Raw genomic sequence first — 19,096 nt, 5'->3', positions numbered from 1 at the left:
GGGCCATATTGTCACACTATGGCCTTGCATCACTGGTTCCTCTAGTTTCTTCTTACCTTCATAATAGAAAAATACGGGTCATGGTAGATGGAATTTATTCCCAATTTCATTCCATAAATGCTGGCGTACCTCAGCGATCAGTTTTGGCCCCAACCCTCTTTCTCAATCATATAAATGACCTCCTATCTGTCACCCACAACCTAATACACTCTTATGCTGATGACATGACACTTCACAGTTCTTTCACATTAACACCTCCTTTGCCCAATCTGATATAAATTCCTAAATAAACACAGCAATTTCTCTGAACCAGGACCTTTCTAAAATTAATCAATGGGGACAAAAAAATCTGGTCTCATTTAATGCTCAGAAAACTAAATACATTAATATCTCCAACAGAAAGAATCCCTCAGACTCTTACATAATTTTAAATGATGTCAATATTCCCATACCCACTACAATCGATATCCTAGGTGTCACACTAAACACCAATGTAAGCTGGACAGTTTAGCTTAAATCCTTTGCTAAAAACGCTTCTAAAAAACTGGGACTTCTGTACAGAATTCGTGAAGTCTTCACTGACGAGCAGTTGGCCACAATATACTTAAGTCATGCGCGTTCTCAGATCGAATACCGTTCACCACTGTGGAGTGGGTGTGGAGCGGTTGCATTGAGGCAGTTGGACAAAATTCAAAATAAAGCCATTAGATTAATCAATAATCCTGCCATTACGCAGAACCTTCCTCCATTATCTGAACATAGAGATGTTGCATCTTTTGCATTATTTTACCGATATTTTTACTGCAAGTCCTCTAACGAACTGGTTTCAGTTGTGCCTCCCTTTCACATTTTCTCCCGAAATACTCGGGCAGCTGGGAGCGCCCGTGAACGCACACTCTCTTCCCGGCAATGCAGAACCTCTGCTTATACAAATTCATTTATCCCCAGAACTACTACTCTCTGGAACTCACTTCCTGGGAGATGCTTCCCACAAACATTTAATCCACTTTTATTTAAATCCAGTTGTTATAAATATTTTATGAATGAAGGATGCCTTTAGGCACATGGACTTGTTTGTTTTATTTCCTTCGTTCTTCCTTCTTCCATTCTTTGTCTTAAAAAAAAAAAAAAAGGCTAGCAGCTGAGAGGCGAGCCTTGATAGGGGTAGGCAGGGATATCAGTTAAGACTAGGTGGACCATTTGTCAACTAGGTTGTTGGTATATTCCACAGGATTATGGTGGAGAGGAGGGGAGGGGGACTCACGTGACTGAACAACTCTGTTAACAAGCCGCCAAGTCTTAGATCGAGGAGTGTGTGCATTAATATGCTAGAGAAAGTTATGCCAATACTCCTGGTGAACACTGCGTTTAAGGTCACGGGAGGACCTGGATGCACTGAGATAGGAATGGAGGTTGTCAGCAGTGCAGTCACCGAACGTCCTCCTCGCTGTCACGTAGACAGCGATCCCTTATCCACTCCCCAGTAGGGTGGAGTGAAAAACATTTTTTTCTAATATCCATTTCTGACAGTGTGGAAAAGTTGCCTCATGTTGTGTTTAGTAATGCTACAAAATTTCAGTGAATTTGAGAAACTTCGTATGGTGTCCCAACATCATCAAAAACTTGTCCCCTTATATTAAAAAATATCGTTGCACGAAGTATATGGAAACTGTCTTTTTACATTTATCTATTCCTTTACACAATATTAAACTTATCTACATAATAAAGGTAATTGGTATGCTATAACAATACAGTAATAGAAGGTTTTGTATTATTACAGAATTGCATACAATATGACACCGAAAACTAAATCAAGCCGAAGTAATACAGTGTCGATGTGTCCCATTTTTGGTGCACCCAAGGAACTGGACACTCAAATTCTGCCAACGTACCACGATGTGATGCAGTATTACCTCCTAGGTCGTCACAAGATAAAGGCAAAGAGAGATGCAAAAGAGCCCTCTGTTAAAGAAATATCAGAAACTGTTGCTCAAAATGTTGAAAAAGTATGGGGGAAAGCATCATCGCCTGTGGTGATTCATAATCATGTCTTGAAAAAACTCAGAACATATCATGATACATATAGAACTCTTATGAAACCTATGAAAAGCAGACACAGCAATTCTTACAGAATTAAAATTAAAAATTTCAAAGATAAAGCATCAAAGGATCTTTTTGATATTCGTACCTCTAAGTGTTCAGAGTTTTCATTGTGTCACTGTGCAAGTGATGGCAAAGTACCAGAGAGAGAACAAACTTTCCTCTTAGATCAAAGATGACTCAGGCTCATGGTCATAGGCTCAGTTGATCGTGCAACAACGAAGTAGATCCAAGAAAGGGAAAGGAGAAAGTCAAAAGCATTTCTTGCTTCTACAAAAAAAAAGGACAATTCTGAACAAAATTCAGTCATGACAACCGAGAAAAAAATGGTTGATGATGAAAATTCTGTTTAAGAAAATGTAGCTGAATCTGAAAATTATGAAGACTATTATTCTACCCAAGTACATGCAGAGGACTGTGGAAATGGATAGTGACCAGAATCCTTCTTCATCAAAAGAAAGGTCCAGTACATCTCAAATGAGGCTAAAATTTTCATCATTTGCCAGAGCTTGTGACAGAACAGGAGTGTCTGATCAAACAGGTGCTACAATCGCTAGTGCCCTTTTGGAAGATGTAGAAATGATTACAAAGGAGGATACTTCAAAATAATATTGTAGACAGGAATAAAGTACGACGGGAAAGGCAGAAAAATCGATCTATGTTACGAAGAAAAGAGATAGATAAATCTTGTCCTAGAAGCATCTTTGATGGACGGAAAGACAGGACAGTAATGCAAGAGAAAAAAGGTGCTAAATTTTATAAAAGAGTAGTTACAGAGGAGCATGTGACATTACTAGAAGAACCTGGATCAATGTACTGTATCTAGGACATACAACTCCTGTCTTTGGCAGTGCTAAATATATAAAAGAAAGAATACTTCTCAGAAAACAATATAAGTTCTAAAGAAATAGTAGCTATTGGATGTGACGGTACTCCAGTCAATACTGGGCCAAAGAGTGGAGTTATTCGACAGCTTGAAGAACATTTTCAGAGGCCACTGCAGTGGCTAGTATGTCAACTCCATACGAATGAACTTGGACTGCGACATCTTTTGAAACATCTGGACGGACACACAAAAGGACCAGCTAGCTTCTGTGGTCCTACTGGAATGAGCTTGGAAGGATGTGAAAATCTCCCAGTAGTTGACTTCGAGAAAGTCAAAACTGAATTAACACCAATTGACACAACAGATTTACGTACAGATCAGCTTTACCTACTGGAGATGGTGAAAGCCATTGCAGACGACCAGTGCTCAGTAGATATGTCAAGAAAAAAACCTAGCAAGATATCTCATGCAAGATGGTTAACAACTGCAAATAGAGTTCTTCGTCTGTTTGTAGCAACTGAGGAACCTTCAGTAAACCTTCACATTCTAGTTCAGTACATCATAAAAGTGTATGCTCCCATATGGTTTGCAATAAAAACTAATCCATCATGTACAGCTGGTGCTATGTATCCCTGGAAACTTGTATCTTCCTCTCAATATCTAAGTGAAGAGTTAAAACAGAAAGTTTTGGATCCAGTTATACAAAGGAATGCCTTTTTTGGACACCGTGAGAACATTCTCTTAGCGATGATTGCAGATGAACGACACCATATAAGAGAGTTAGGACTAAGACGAATAATGAAATCAAGGACAGAAAAGCCATCAGGGATAAAGAACTTCAAAATACCACTTCTCAGGTTTGATGCTGATGACTATGTAGATTTAATTGATTGGCAACAGTGTACTTTGACAGAGCCTCCTTTAACCATGACAGTTTCAGATACTGAACTCGAAAGTATGCTGAAAGCAAAGGATGTGCCTGTTATGAAAATTGGACAGTTTCCATGTCATACCCAGGCAGTTGAACGATGCATAAAACTTGTGACTGATGCATCGACAGCTGTCTGTGGACAAGTGTCAAGGGATGGGTACATACTTGCAAGACTCCACTCCCGACAGCTGATGCCTTCGTTTAATTCTAAACATGAATATCGCATCTTGCAGTAACCACAACTAGCCCGAGTTGCTCACAAGGAAGGGTGGATGGGGTGGGTATGGGTGGGACTCGAATATGCAGCCACCTCGTCGTGGTGAGTCCTGGGTTATTCCAATGAAATATTATTGGAATAAGCAAAGAACTGCAAGGCATATGTTGTAATCCTAATAACGCTATAGGACGTATACTATGCTAAAAAATATAGGAAGGTTGGGGCACCACAGAATAATAATTAATTTCCATGAAACTTCCCAGAATTACTGTGTGTACCATATAGCAACTTTTTAGAATTGTCAGAAACATAAAGGAAGAAAAAAATTTTGGACCTCACATTTCAACCCACCTTACTCCCCAGCCTGGCGGGCAGAGATATTCGTATTATTGACTTGCAGCACACAATGATCATAGAAGGTCTGTACTACCGCAGCTTGGGAGGTAAAAAGTTCAGCTGATGTGGTGAACGAATGACTGGCAAACCACGCGGTTTGAAAGTGGGTTGCAGTGGAGTAGGGATATTAAGCTTATTCCTGACATGGCAGTGGTGGGAGTGTAGGATGGAATGGAATATGAGGCAAGGATGACATTGTGGTCGGAGATAAGAGTAGGGACGATGCCAACAGGGACAGCATGTTGTACCACATTGCTAACTAGGACGAGACTGAGATAGCCTCCCCCAACATGAGTAGGATGAGGAGTGGGAAATGGATGTGTATGATGGTTATTGGCAAAGTCAGGGAGACGATGACAAGCAGGAGAAGCAAGGGAACCGCCAAATGACGGATGAGAGGCATTAAAGTTGCCCAGATAAAAGGTGAGGAGTGGTGGGTACGTAAAGTGGTGGGGTCACCCCCAGTGGGACTGAGATAGACAATACATATGTACAAAGAGTCATCGTTGACAGTAAGGAGAAATAAGTGAAAGATGGAGAAGTGGTGGTAAAGTGATGGGGTCATTCCCAGTGGGACTGAGATAGACATTACATATATACAAAAAGGCATCGTTGACAGTAAGGCGAAATAAGTGAACGATGGAGAAGTGGGAAGAGGCAGGTGATTTGGTAATGAGAGTGTGAGGAATAGAGTGACGAATGTATGTAACCAGGCCTTGGCCAAAATGGGTATGATAGCAGTGGTAACCCCGAAGCCTGGGTGGGGGTCAGGATCTATGAGAGTGAGGGAAAACCTCCTGAAGGTAGATAACATCAGGGTGATGAGATGAAGCATAATGAGAAAGGTCAGCCAGGCGGCGGTGGACGCTCCGTATGTTCCCAGATAACACTGAGTACTGTCTGAGTTCAGGAGCCATTAGGACAAAGGGTGGATATGGAGAATTTCATGAGTTGGTTGGGGAATGGATGGCTGAGGAAGTGGAGGAACGGAAGAGAAGAGTGGGTGGGGAGGAAGTTGAGAGGGAGGTCCCATATGTGCAATTGCCGTGAGAGAGGGAGGTAGGGGAAGGGAGGGGGAAGAGAGGCGAGGATGTATGGAGAAAAGGAGTGGATGAGAGAGTACGGACAGAGGAGGCTTGTGTGAAAGGGTTAGACTGGGACGTAGGTGGAAGGACATGGCTGGGTGGTGGTGAGACAGGAGGGAAGGAGAGAAGGAGCAGGAATAACAGCAGGGGAGGTGGTTACATGGGAGTTGGTTTGCGGGAGCTGTGAGGTAGGCAGTGAAGGAATATTAAGGTGAGAGAGTACTTACAAAAGGAGACTGTGTAGTTCCTCGTATTATTGTTGCAGGCGTCGCAGTTGATGGTCTGATGGGTGGGGCAAGGGGGGAGAGGGGAGGGGTGAGCAGCTTGTTGCGGGACACTGGGAGAGGCAGGGGCTGAGGGGGAGGGAGGAGGGGGCCTGATGTAGAACCACTGGAGGTAGGATGTATTAGCTGATGATCAGGAACAAGGGTGGCGTTGGGGATAGGAGGAGGGGCAGGACAGGCTGAGTGATGACTTGGGCAGTCCATGTGCCAAGCAATGACGCCCACACTCCCACGCAGGGGGCCGTGGAACTGTGATGAATGTAGGTGACGATGGTGGGCAGTCATGGGGTCAGTAGGGGCTGGTGGTAGGGGCAGTTCCGGGAACTCAGATAAGTAGGGGTCAGGTGCACGGGGACTGGGAGAGTGAATGGTGGCGGAGTGCCTGACAGGGCAGGTTGTGATTGAATGGGGGCCACTGCGCAGACCACACCGTTCTGCAGACCGACAGTAACGTGAGATGTGGCTGGACTCATAACAGCAATAACACAAGGGCTGTGATGGCATGGCCTCTAACAAGGTATTTGGGGGAAGGAGGAGATCATAGCGGAAGTCGGGAGGGGGAAGTCCTCTCCCTCCTATACAACAATGGCACGTTTGATGGGTTCACTCAAATTGCTGTACAGGCGATGTGCCCGTTGACACCAGGTATATCGTATAGGACTAACAGAACAGTCAGCTACCAGTTTGTTGGGGGCGATTTAGAGCATCATCATGAAGTACAAATCTGATGCCCAAAAGACCCTCAGTTGTTAGGGTTTGGATGAGTTGGGGATATTTCCTGTCGCCGAAGATGTTACGATGTACAGGAGACAAACTAAACAGCTTCAGGGTGTCGAGTGATGAGGTGGTGGGTGGATGCACGCTGGCGCCAGACACCGCGGACAGCAGGTGTGCATGTGGAGGGGAATGCCAGGCGCACATATTGGTCTCGTGGTATGACAGGAGGGAGCCGGGGCCGAGGAGGGGGGTATTGGGCCACAGGAAGGGTGCTGGTGGTGAGGGTAGGGTCATTAGGGGGTCATCAGAGCTGGAGAGGTGTGAATTCATGGCGGAGGATCGTTCTGGCACTTGGCGCCAGGATGTTGGGGGCGGTGACCGCCAGTTCAGCACGCTCCCTTGTTGGGAAGCGTGAGACACTAGCATCATCATCACGAGCACCATCGAGCTTGATGTAATTGTTCTAGTAGTAGGTTCGTTGGATGCAGCTGGATCACCAACAGTCGGGGCTGAAGTGAGGGGAGCGTCAGTGTCTGACGGGGAGTGTGTACGTGCGACCGCGTACAAGTCAGGGGTGTACCGTTGGGTGTAGCAGTAGTTTGTGTCGTGCTACTGGGAGGACTGGCACCTCGCTTTAGTTTGGCTTTGCTCTTCCCATTACCCATAACCCTGACCTTGCCGGGTATTAATGTTATTAAAACTGCACAACGAGTAGGAGGGATGGCCCAGAATGCCATACTAATGTGCTGGGTTTGGGACACTAGTAGCTTTACCAGGAATATGTCAGTTCACCACCGATATACTAGAAAATGATAAAAAAGAAAACGAGTATAGTTGGTTTGGTTTGAGGCGGAACTCAATCTCTCTCAACCCAAGACTAGATAGTGGTTGCACGAAATTCTATGAGTCTTAGCGATGAGGTAGGAATGAGTCTCCTTGGTTACTATAATCGGTTTACTCTCACCTGACGAAACTGTGGGACTCACAGCTGGAATACTGTATGTTGTGGTTAACGCCACATTTGATAAACCCTTTTTAAGAGATAACAATGAATCTTCTTTGTTATTACCCAAAACTAAGAGACCTCGCATGACTACACTCGGCCATCAACTAAGCTGCAAGGAGTTAAAAATCTTTGGCAGATTAAATGCGTTATATTGTTTACTCTCACCTGGTTGGAATGATACCTCTCCATAACGAAATCTGAACTTTATAGAAAATACTTATTGAATTCATTGCTGTCTATGAAAGTATGTTAAGAAAATGATGTATCCATTTAATATTGTTTTAGTCTGCCATTAAATAATAGGTAATTGGCTTAAAAGGGACTCAACTCTGCCAGGTACAAATTTACTTGACGGTAGTAGCCTACGCAGTAAATCGTCATAACAGAAATACACACAAAAATTCAATGGAGAGTTGCTAATATTTAGTATGTATAATTTTTGGAATTACTAATCCAAAGTTGGTTGAAACGCTAAGTGAAAACCAAGGTCAATCGAGAAGCTTTGACCTGGGTGGAAACTTGGAGAAATCACTGAGCAGACATCTCTCCGTACACAAGATGGCGTGAGGTAGGATCTAGAGCAGTGGTTCTTAACCTTTTTTCTTGGCGACCCAAAATCCATAAGATGGTCTATATGGCGACCCAAACCCTCGTAAACTTACTCTGCACCAGAACTGAAACAAACATGTGTCATATCATGTGACTAAAACCAAAGTAATATTTCAATATTTTATGGATGTCATAATAAATAAATTTCATTTTTATTATATGTACTTCCTAAGAACTAAAATATCAACACATTTTGGCAGGAAAAAAAAAAAAAAATCGAAGATCAGAAAATCAAAATAATTCATTCATGTTCATGATACACCTATTTACTCTGACCATTAAGGAGAGAGTCACTATTTTGGATGTTGTCTGAGACATAAAGTACTATAATCAGTGAGATCCCTGGCACTGAAAAGTTTCAGTCAGCTTCTCAAACCGGGGTGATTTAGATGAGAGACTGCATCTTAGGTCATGCTCTGGTTGTAGACGGTTTCTGTACTTTGTGAGTGCAGAAAATCCTGTCTCACACAGATAAGTTGTAGCAAAGGGAAGGAGTGCTTTCAGAGCGTCACCTCCAAGAATTTTCTTTTCTTTGTAAACTCTGATCCAGAATAAGCTCAGTGATTCCTTTTGTTTCCTGAAATAATAACGAAGTGTTTCATCATTCTGAACCTCGATGAGCTGCTCCTGGAGGTAGCTGATGTTCGAAATCTCGTCAGGTAAGTCTTCAGCTTCAATGCTGAAGGGATTTCTTACCCAGGCATATTTCATCACATTCTCAGGAATGTAGTGAAAAACTCTTCGATTAGTCTGGAGATATGTTCCACAATGATGCTTTGGACCTGAGTGAGAGAAAATTTTTCGTCTTCCAGAAATTCACTCAAAGATGGAACGACGCAGTCTTCCCAGTCTCAGTTTTACTCTTCCACAGCTTCAGTTTCCCCTTGAATGCAGTTACCTTCTCTGACAGCCCAACTAATGTCTGATCGTGACCTTGCATTGAAATGTTCAAGGCGTTAATCTCAGCAAAGATATCTGCAAGATAAGCCATTTGCATCACCTACTTTGAATCAGAGAATCTTTGGGGCCAGTGAATGATCCTTTTTTGCTAGATATATCTCAGTCTCGTTCCGCATTTCAGGCAACCGTTGGAGCACCCTTCCTCGTGACACCCACCTAACCTCAGAGTGGTACAACACGTGTACATGTTCTGAACCAAAATCAAAACACATCCGACTGATGATCCTGGAGGGTACAGCCCTAGATTAATGAAACTGACTACCTGGATGACTTCCTGCATCACTTTCTGTAACTCAGGTGACAACCCCTGAGAAGCAAGATTCTCACGGTGAAGGAGACAGTGAACAATCAGCACGAATGGATTTTCTTATTTAACTCTAGCAATGAAGCCATGACGTACTCTCAGCATTGCTGGTGCACAATCACAACAGACATAAAACACTGATTCCACTGAAGCCCTTCAGTCCACAGTACTGAAAATATCTTCTCTGGTTGTGGTTGTGTGTAATGGCCGACAGAACAGAAATTCCTCTTCCATGTCTTCTGGACCTCGGTACCGTACGTAAGCCATGAGCTGGGCATCACTACTCCGAAATGTAAACGGTTAAATTTTAAAATATAAAATGTACAGTACCGGTACGCTACTCCCAGTTGTGTGCATGGTAATAATCTTTTTTTAAGCCAAATGCAATCGCCTGCTGTAGGGGAGGGAGAGAGAGAGAGAGAGAGAGAGAGAGAGAGAGAGAGAGAGAGAGAGAGAGAATGTAAAGTGTGAAGTATCGACAAGTACTGTAATATGTTAAAAAGTAATAGTATACAACATTAATAATATCAGTAATATATTTGTCTCTCGGCGACTCACTCCAAATGGCTTGGCGACCGAAATTTGGGTCGCGACCCATAGGTTAAGAACCACTGATCTAGAGTCTTATCATTTTCAGAATTTTTTTTGTTTTTGTTTTCCCCATCCCAGAGTGGGTGAGGCAGTCAGTATATATATATATATATATATATATATATATATATATATATATATATATATATATATATATTGTTACATAGCCTATGATTTCATCATCTTTTGTATAATTTTAACACACAGTATGCTGCATGTTTGATCACGAGCGTGTTCTGCCTCAGTCCCCCCCTTCTACCGTTATAGTAGAGTAAGTCGTCCTTTCTGTTGTTCAGAGCAGGATTGTCACCTCTTTGTCCCCTATGGCTTCATTTGCGCGTCCTTCTTACAAGTTGTATCAAGCTCTGCCGGCCCCTATATAATGAGCTCAGTCTCTGCATTATTGCCACTTAGATCTACTCCTCATATTGCTCACATCTCTGTCCTCCCCTGTACAGTTATTATTATTGTGAGTGCTCAGGAAGTCTCCAACCATCTAGCAGCTGTGTGTAATTTGAGTATAACTGTTGTTGCATTTTTTCTTGTACTGTGTAGCATAAGGTTAATTCTTAGGTCTAGTGAGGTTTTTGTAATTTATGTAAGGTTCTTATGGTCAGCCATCATTAATAATATTTTGTATCTGTAATAATATATCTGGGATTCACTGAGTATTATCTGGTATCTCATTTTAACAGGGCTGACTTAGATAAATTTACTCATGCTAATTTCGTGTTAATAGAGGCTATTGCAGTTAACCATATATTTAACCTGTTTTTGCCATTACATTATCCTTATGAGTCCTGAATGTTTTGTTGTTAGTTTGAGCATTAAACTTTAACTTGTAATTTTACCTAACTCTTTTATTTTGAACCTGGACCTTTACGGGACAGTAGTGATTATTAGTATTCTCACTTAAAGTGTACATTATCTTTCTCTGTTCCGTAACATAAATTTGGCGACCTCATATCAGGATATTCAGGATAGCCTATTATCATAAGGATATTGCTTGATATTTTGTGACTGTGATTTATTCATGATGTCTACTATTACTACACTTGATGAAGCCAAAGATTTTTTGTCAAATGTGCAAACAATGTGTGATGTAGAAAACAGAACAAAGAATGAACTTAAGCTTGTTGCTCAACAATTGGGAATTGCAGTTCACTCTCATCATTCTAAAGATCAAATTGTTGGCATGATTAATAAAAGCTTGTTTTATGTAACTTCTCCAAATGAGCAAACGCAGATTGAATTAGCTAAGTTACAGCTAGCCCTGCAGGAGGCTCGTGTTAAGGAGGCTGAATTTCAAGCACGTGCTAAGGAGGCTGAGTCTCAGGCTAAGGAGGCGGAGTCTCAGGCTAAAGAGGCGGAGTCTCAGGCTCGTATTCAGGAGGCTGAATTTCAGGCAAATGCTCGTATTCAAGAGGCACAGGTACAGGCTCAGGCACAAATTGAACTTGCCAGGATTCAGGCAGACCATGAGTATCGCATGAAACAAGGTGGAACTGGATCATCTAGCTCTGATGATTTTGATGTGGCTAAAAATGTTAAACTTGTCCCTCCTTTTAATGAATCTGATTTAACAAAGTATATTCAGTTGTTTGAGAGGGTAGCTACAGGTTTTAATTGGCCCAAAAAGTATTGGCCAGTACTCCTTCAAACTGTTCTCACCGGTAAAGCTCAAGTAACTTATGCATCTTTGCCTCAGGATCAATCTGATAATTATGATGTAGTTAAGAGCTTGATTCTTAAGGCCTATGAGCTTGTTCCTGAAGCCTATAGAGTAAAATTTAGGACAACTTACAAGCAAGATAAGCAATCCCATGTTGAGTATGCAAAAATCAAAGAAGATCTGTTAGAGCAGTGGTTAAATTCTAAGAATGTGGATTCTGATTTTGGTACAAATTTAAGCAGATGATTTTGCTGGAGGACTTCAAAAGGTGTATTAGTAAAGATGTAAGCCTATATCTTGATGAGAAAAGAATAGATAATTTGTCTGATGCTGCAGTTTTAGCTGATGAATATGTTCTCACTCACAAGAGATATTCTAAAGAAAAAGGGAAAGCTGAGAGTAAGTACGTTGCCTCTACTCAGAGTACAGGTAACAGGAAAGAGAATAAAGATGATGTTTCTCAGGAAGTAAATACCAGCTTCACCTCTAGATTTCAGAAAAGTAAATGTACTTATTGTAGTAAGCTTGGTCATACTACGGAGAAATGTTTCAGGAGACAGCGTGATGTGAACAAAAAGGAGTCTTTAAATATTCAGTCAATTGGTCTAGTGTCCACCCTTGAGAGTTCCCAGAATTCTTTAACTGAGTTAACTGAACCTGCTTTGAGGGGTAAATTAAATTCTCATGATGGAGCTCCTCTTTTGAGCAGTAACGTGGGTGACACTCTCAAGAGTTCATGTGCTAATTTCCTGTCTGATGGTTTTGTCAGTCCTCTGGACAGTAATGACAGGAAATCAGTTAAAATATATCGTGATACAGGTGCTTGCCAATCCCTTATGCTGACCAGTGTTCTAGGCTCTAATGTTAATTCCTCTGATGAAACTGTAATCTTACAAGGTGTAGGGAATAATTACTTCTCTGTCCCTCTGTGCAGAGTGAATTTAGAGTCTGGTTTTGTTAATGGTTCCGTTATGGTTGGGTTGGTTGAGACACTCCCAATGTCAGGTGTAACTTTCTTACTTGGAAATGATATTGGTGGAAGTCAAGTGTGTCCAGCTCCTCAGTTGTCTAGTGAGCCAGTGGCTGCGACCCAGGATTGTGATGTCCCTGATGTGTTCCCTGCATGTGCTGTCACTAGGGCTAAGTCTAAAGTTACTGGTGACTTAGAGGATAATGATGATGATGATGTTATCCTAGCTGACACTTTTCTTGCTAATTTGGACCACTCACCAGATGAGGCAGTACCCCGTAGTGTTGATAATTTGTCTCGTCAAGAGTTGGTTGAGTTGCAGGTTGCTGACCCTGAGTTGAAAGGTCTAGCTAACTCTGCTTGCAGTGAGGAAGAGTCAGCTGGTGCTTCTACTTGTTATTATATAAAGTCAGGAGTACTTATGAGGAAGTGGAGACCCCCAACAGCATCAGCCGACTGTGAATGGGAGGTTGTACATCAAGTTGTCATCCCTCGTGTTTGTAGGCAGGATATCATTAGAGTGGCTCATGATTCCAGTTTGGCAGGACACCTTGGAGTGAGGAAGACTGTGGCACGCATTTTGAAACACTTCTACTGGCCAGGTATCTTCAGGGATGTTTCCTGGTATTGTACGAGTAAGTCTTGTCACACCTGTCAAGTTGTGGGGAAGTGTAATCAGACCGAAAAGGTTGCACCTCTAGTTCCCATTCCTCCTTTTGAGGCGCCATTCACCCGTGTGTTGGTGGATATTGTGGGCCCTCTTCCTAAGACTTCTTCAGGATTTTCTTATGTGTTGACCCTGATTGATATGGCTACTCGTTATCCTGAAGCCATTCCACTTAGAAATATCTCAGCAAAGAACGTGGTTAAGGAAATGCTAGGGTTCTTCACAAAGTTTGGTCTGCCCAAGGAGGTACAGTCAGACCGGGGAAGTAATTTCATGTCAAATGTTTTCAAGCAGTCTCTGAAAGAGTTGGGCATCACCCAGATCACGTCTTCAGCTTACCATCCCCAGACCCAAGGAGCGTTGGAGAGATATCATCAAACACTCAAATCGATGCTCAAGAAATACTGTTTGGAACATCAGAAAGACTGGGATAAAGGTCTTCCATTCGTTGTGTTTGCTGCAAGAGAATCTCCAAATGAATCACTGGGCTTCTCACCTTTTGAACTACTGTTTGGCCATGAAGTAAGAGGACCCCTTAAGTTACTCAAGGAATGCTGGCTGTCGGAGGAAGATGACGTCAACCTGCTGGAGTATGTGATGAAGTTCAAAGAACGGCTGTCCACTGCTTTACAGCTGGCGAGAGAGAATTTAGGAGCTGCTCAGGAGAAGATGAAGACTTGGTATGATAAGAAGTCCAGGTTACGCCACTTTCAGCCAGGAGATCAGGTTTTGATTCTGCTACCGGTTCATGGGCAACCTCTTCAAGCCAAGTTTAGTGGTCCTTATTTCGTGGAGAAGAAACTCAGTGATGTCAACTATGTCATCGCCACACCAGATCGTAGAAAGAACAAGCAACTTTGTCACATCAACATGCTAAAGTTATATCACAGGCGGGACGAAAATAACCCAGTCTGCACTGTAGCTGTTCCACCCGAGTCTGCAAGTGAAGTTCTCCCATGCAGTATGAGCCTGAGTGATAGTTTGGGGAAGAATCCTGATATCATGAATGATCTCCAGACTAAGCTTTCTCATCTACCTCCCGAGGAAAGGCAGGAGTTTTCGGCATTACTGCAGGAGTACCCGCAAGTGTTCCGTGCCACTCCAGGAAGAACCACTGTGTTGATGCATGATGTCGATGTTGGAGACGCAAAGCCAATTAAACTGCCTCCTTACCGTGTGAACCCAGTGAAAGTTCCTCTCATCCAGAAGGAGCTTGGCTACCTGTTGGACCACAAGATGATTGAGCCCTGTCAGAGCGAGTGGAGTTCTCCTGTCACTCTAGTCCCTAAGCCAGGTGGGTCACAGCGGCTTTGCATCGACTACAGACGTGTTAATCAGATAACCAAAACAGACACTTACCCTCTCCCTCGTGTGGAAGATTGCATAGACAAGATCGGAAAGGCTAGGTACATAAGTAAGTTTGATTTGTTAAAGGGATACTGGCAAGTACCTATGACTGAACGTGCTAGGGAGATCTCATGTTTTGTAACACTAGGAAAGACTTTTGCATGTTCTGTAATGCCATATGGTATGAAGAATGCACCAGCCACATTTCAGAAGCTCATGAATGTTGTAACAGAGGGTTTGGCAGGGTGTGTTGTTTATATTGATGATGTATTAATCTTCAGTGACAACTGGAAAGATCACCTATGCCATGTCAGTAAATTTCTTGAGCGTTTGGTTCAGGCTAATCTTGTAGCTAATTTATCAAAGTGTGAGTTTGGTCAAGCTAAAGTTCAGTACCTTGGGTACGTAATTGGTGATGGACATGTTGCACCACCAGGAGCTAAGGTTCAGGTTATAAGTGATCTTCCCAGACCTAAAAGTAGGAAAGAGCTACAAAGATTTTTGGGAATGGTAGGTTATTACAGGAGATTTGTTCTTAACTTTTCAATTCTTGTATCACCACTTACAGACCTACTGAAAAAGGGAGTTAAATTTGTCTGGACCGATAACTGTGAATCCTCTTTCAGCAAACTTAAAGCTATCCTATTAAGTCAGCCAGTGCTCGCTACTCCAAATTTTGCTAAGCCTTTTAAGATGGCTGTTGATGCAAGTGATACAGGAGCTGGGGCTGTTTTGCTGCAAGAGGATGATCAGGGTATTGAACACCCTGTATCTTATTACAGTAAGAAGTTCACTCCACCTCAAAAGAACTACTCAACTATTGAGAAAGAGCTTTTGGCCTTGATTTTGGGTTTACAGCATTTTTCATTTTATTTGTGTTCTGGTTTTGACCCCATAGTCATTTATACCGATCATAACCCACTGAAATTCCTTAGTAAGTTTAAAGATAAAAATCAGAGATTGACAAGATGGAGTCTACTTCTTCAGGAGTATTCATTAGACATACAACATGTCAAGGGGAAAGAAAATGTTATTGCAGATTGCTTATCTAGACTTTAGACAGATTGTTTTAGAGTAATAAGAAATTTCCTTTGTAAATTTCTTTTTCTTTGTGGGGAGGTGTTACATAGCCTATGATTTCATCATCCTTTGTGTAATTTTAACGCACAGTATGCTGCATGTTTGATCACGAGCGTGTTCTGCCTCAGTCCCCCATTCTACCGTTATAGTAGAGTAAGTCGTCCTTTCTGTTGTTCAGAGCAGGATTGTCAACTCTTTGTCCCCTATGGCTTCATTTGCGCGTCCTTCTTACAAGTTGTATCAAGCTCTGCCGGCCCCTATATAATGAGCTCAGTCTCTACATTAATTGCCACTTAGATCTACTCCTCATTTTGTTCACATCTCTGTCCTCCCCTGTACAGTTGTTATTATTGTGAGTGCTCAGGAAGTCTCCAACCATCTAGCAGCTGTGTAATTTGAGTATAAGTGTTATTGCATTTTGTTCTTGTACTGTATAGCATAAGGTGTTAATTCGTAGGCCTAGTGAGGTTTTTGTAATTCATGTAAGGTTTTTGTCAGTCATCATTAATAATATTTTGTATCTGTAATAATATATCTGGCATTCACTGAGTATTATCTGGTATCTCATTTTAACAGGGCTGACTTAGATAAATTTACTCATGCTAATTTCGTGTTAATAGAGGCTATTGCAGTTAACCATATATTTAACCTGTTTTTGCCATTACATTATCCTTATGAGTCCTGAATGTTTTGTTGTTAGTTTGAGCATTAAACTTTAACTTGTAATTTTACCTAACTCTTTTATTTTGAACCTGGACCTTTACGGGACAGTAGTGATTATTAGTATTCTCACTTAAAGTGTACATTATCTTTCTCTGTTCCGTAACATAAATTTGGCGACCTCTTATTAGGATATTCAGGATATTATCATAAGGATATTGCTTGATATTTTGTGACTGTGATTTATTCATGATGTCTACTATTACTACACTTGATGAAGCCAAAGATTTTTTGTCAAATGTGCAAACAGTGTGTGATGTAGAAAACAGAACAAAGAATGAACTTAAGCTTGTTGCTCAACAATTGGGAATTGCAGTTCACTCTCATCATTCTAAAGATCAAATTGTTGGCATGATTAATAAAAGCTTGTTTAATGTAACTCCTCCAAATGAGCAAACGCAGATTGAATTAGCTAAGTTACAGCTAGCCCTGCAGGAGGCTCGTGTTAAGGAGGCTGAATTTCAAGCACGTGTTAAGGAGGCTGAGTCTCAGGCTAAAGAGGCGGAGTCTCAGGCTAAAGAGGCGGAGTCTCAGGCTCGTATTCAGGAGGCTGAATTTCAGGCAAATGCTCGTATTCAAGAGGCACAGGTACAGGCTCAGGCACAAATTGAACTTGCCAGGATTCAGGCAGACCATGAGTATCGCATGAAACAAGGTGGAACTGGATCATCTAGCTCTGATGATTTTGATGTGGCTAAAAATGTTAAACTTGTCCCTCCTTTTAATGAATCTGATTTAACAAAGTATTTTCAGTTGTTTGAGAGGGTAGCTACAGGTTTTAATTGGCCCAAAAAGTATTGGCCAGTACTCCTTCAAACTGTTCTCACCGGTAAAGCTCAAGTAACTTATGCATCTTTGCCTCAGGATCAATCTGATAATTATGATGTAGTTAAGAGCTTGATTCTTAAGGCCTATGAGCTTGTTCCTGAAGCCTATAGAGTAAAATTTAGGACAACTTACAAGCAAGATAAGCAATCCCATGTTGAGTATGCAAAAATCAAAGAAGATCTGTTAGAGCAGTGGTTAAATTCTAAGAATGTGGATTCTGATTTTGGTAAATTTAAGCAGATGATTTTGCTGGAGGACTTCAAAAGGTGTATTAGTAAAGATGTAAGCCTATATCTTGATGAGAAAAGAATAGATAATTTGTCTGATGCTGCAGTTTTAGCTGATGAATATGTTCTCACTCACAAGAGATATTCTAAAGAAAAAGGGAAAGCTGAGAGTAAGTACGTTGCCTCTACTCAGAGTACAGGTAACAGGAAAGAGAATAAAGATGATGTTTCTCAGGAAGTAAATACCAGCTTCACCTCTAGATTTCAGAAAAGTAAATGTACTTATTGTAGTAAGCTTGGTCATACTACGGAGAAATGTTTCAGGAGACAGCGTGATGTGAACAAAAAGGAGTCTTTAAATATTCAGTCAATTGGTCTAGTGTCCACCCTTGAGAGTTCCCAGAATTCTTTAACTGAGTTAACTGAACCTGCTTTGAGGGGTAAATTAAATTCTCATGATGGAGCTCCTCTTTTGAGCAGTAACGTGGGTGACACTCTCAAGAGTTCATGTGCTAATTTCCTGTCTGATGGTTTTGTCAGTCCTCTGGACAGTAATGACAGGAAATCAGTTAAAATATATCGTGATACAGGTGCTTGCCAATCCCTTATGCTGACCAGTGTTCTAGGCTCTAATGTTAATTCCTCTGATGAAACTGTAATCTTACAAGGTGTAGGGAATAATTACTTCTCTGTCCCTCTGTGCAGAGTGAATTTAGAGTCTGGTTTTGTTAATGGTTCCGTTATGGTTGGGTTGGTTGAGACACTCCCAATGTCAGGTGTAACTTTCTTACTTGGAAATGATATTGGTGGAAGTCAAGTGTGTCCAGCTCCTCAGTTGTCTAGTGAGCCAGTGGCTGCGACCCAGGATTGTGATGTCCCTGATGTGTTCCCTGCATGTGCTGTCACTAGGGCTAAGTCTAAAGTTACTGGTGATTTAGAGGATAATGATGATGATGATGTTATCCTAGCTGACACTTTTCTTGCTAATTTGGACCACTCACCAGATGAGGCAGTACCCCGTAGTGTTGATAATTTGTCTCGTCAAGAGTTGGTTGAGTTGCAGGTTGCTGACCCTGAGTTGAAAGGTCTAGCTAACTCTGCTTGCAGTGAGGAAGAGTCAGCTGGTGCTTCTACTTGTTATTATATAAAGTCAGGAGTACTTATGAGGAAGTGGAGACCCCCAACAGCATCAGCCGACTGTGAATGGGAGGTTGTACATCAAGTTGTCATCCCTCGTGTTTGTAGGCAGGATATCATTAGAGTGGCTCATGATTCCAGTTTGGCAGGACACCTTGGAGTGAGGAAGACTGTGGCACGCATTTTGAAACACTTCTACTGGCCAGGTATCTTCAGGGATGTTTCCTGGTATTGTAAGTAAGTCTTGTCACACCTGTCAAGTTGTGGGGAAGTGTAATCAGACCGAAAAGGTTGCACCTCTAGTTCCCATTCCTCCTTTTGAGGCGCCATTCACCCGTGTGTTGGTGGATATTGTGGGCCCTCTTCCTAAGACTTCTTCAGGATTTTCTTATGTGTTGACCCTGATTGATATGGCTACTCGT

The sequence above is a fragment of the Coenobita brevimanus genome, chromosome 114, assembly GCF_032717465.1.
Source record: "Coenobita brevimanus isolate Jiangsu-jjx chromosome 114, ASM3271746v2, whole genome shotgun sequence".
NCBI lineage: Eukaryota > Metazoa > Arthropoda > Malacostraca > Decapoda > Coenobitidae > Coenobita > Coenobita brevimanus.
Note: the sequence above shows the minus strand (reverse complement) of the source record.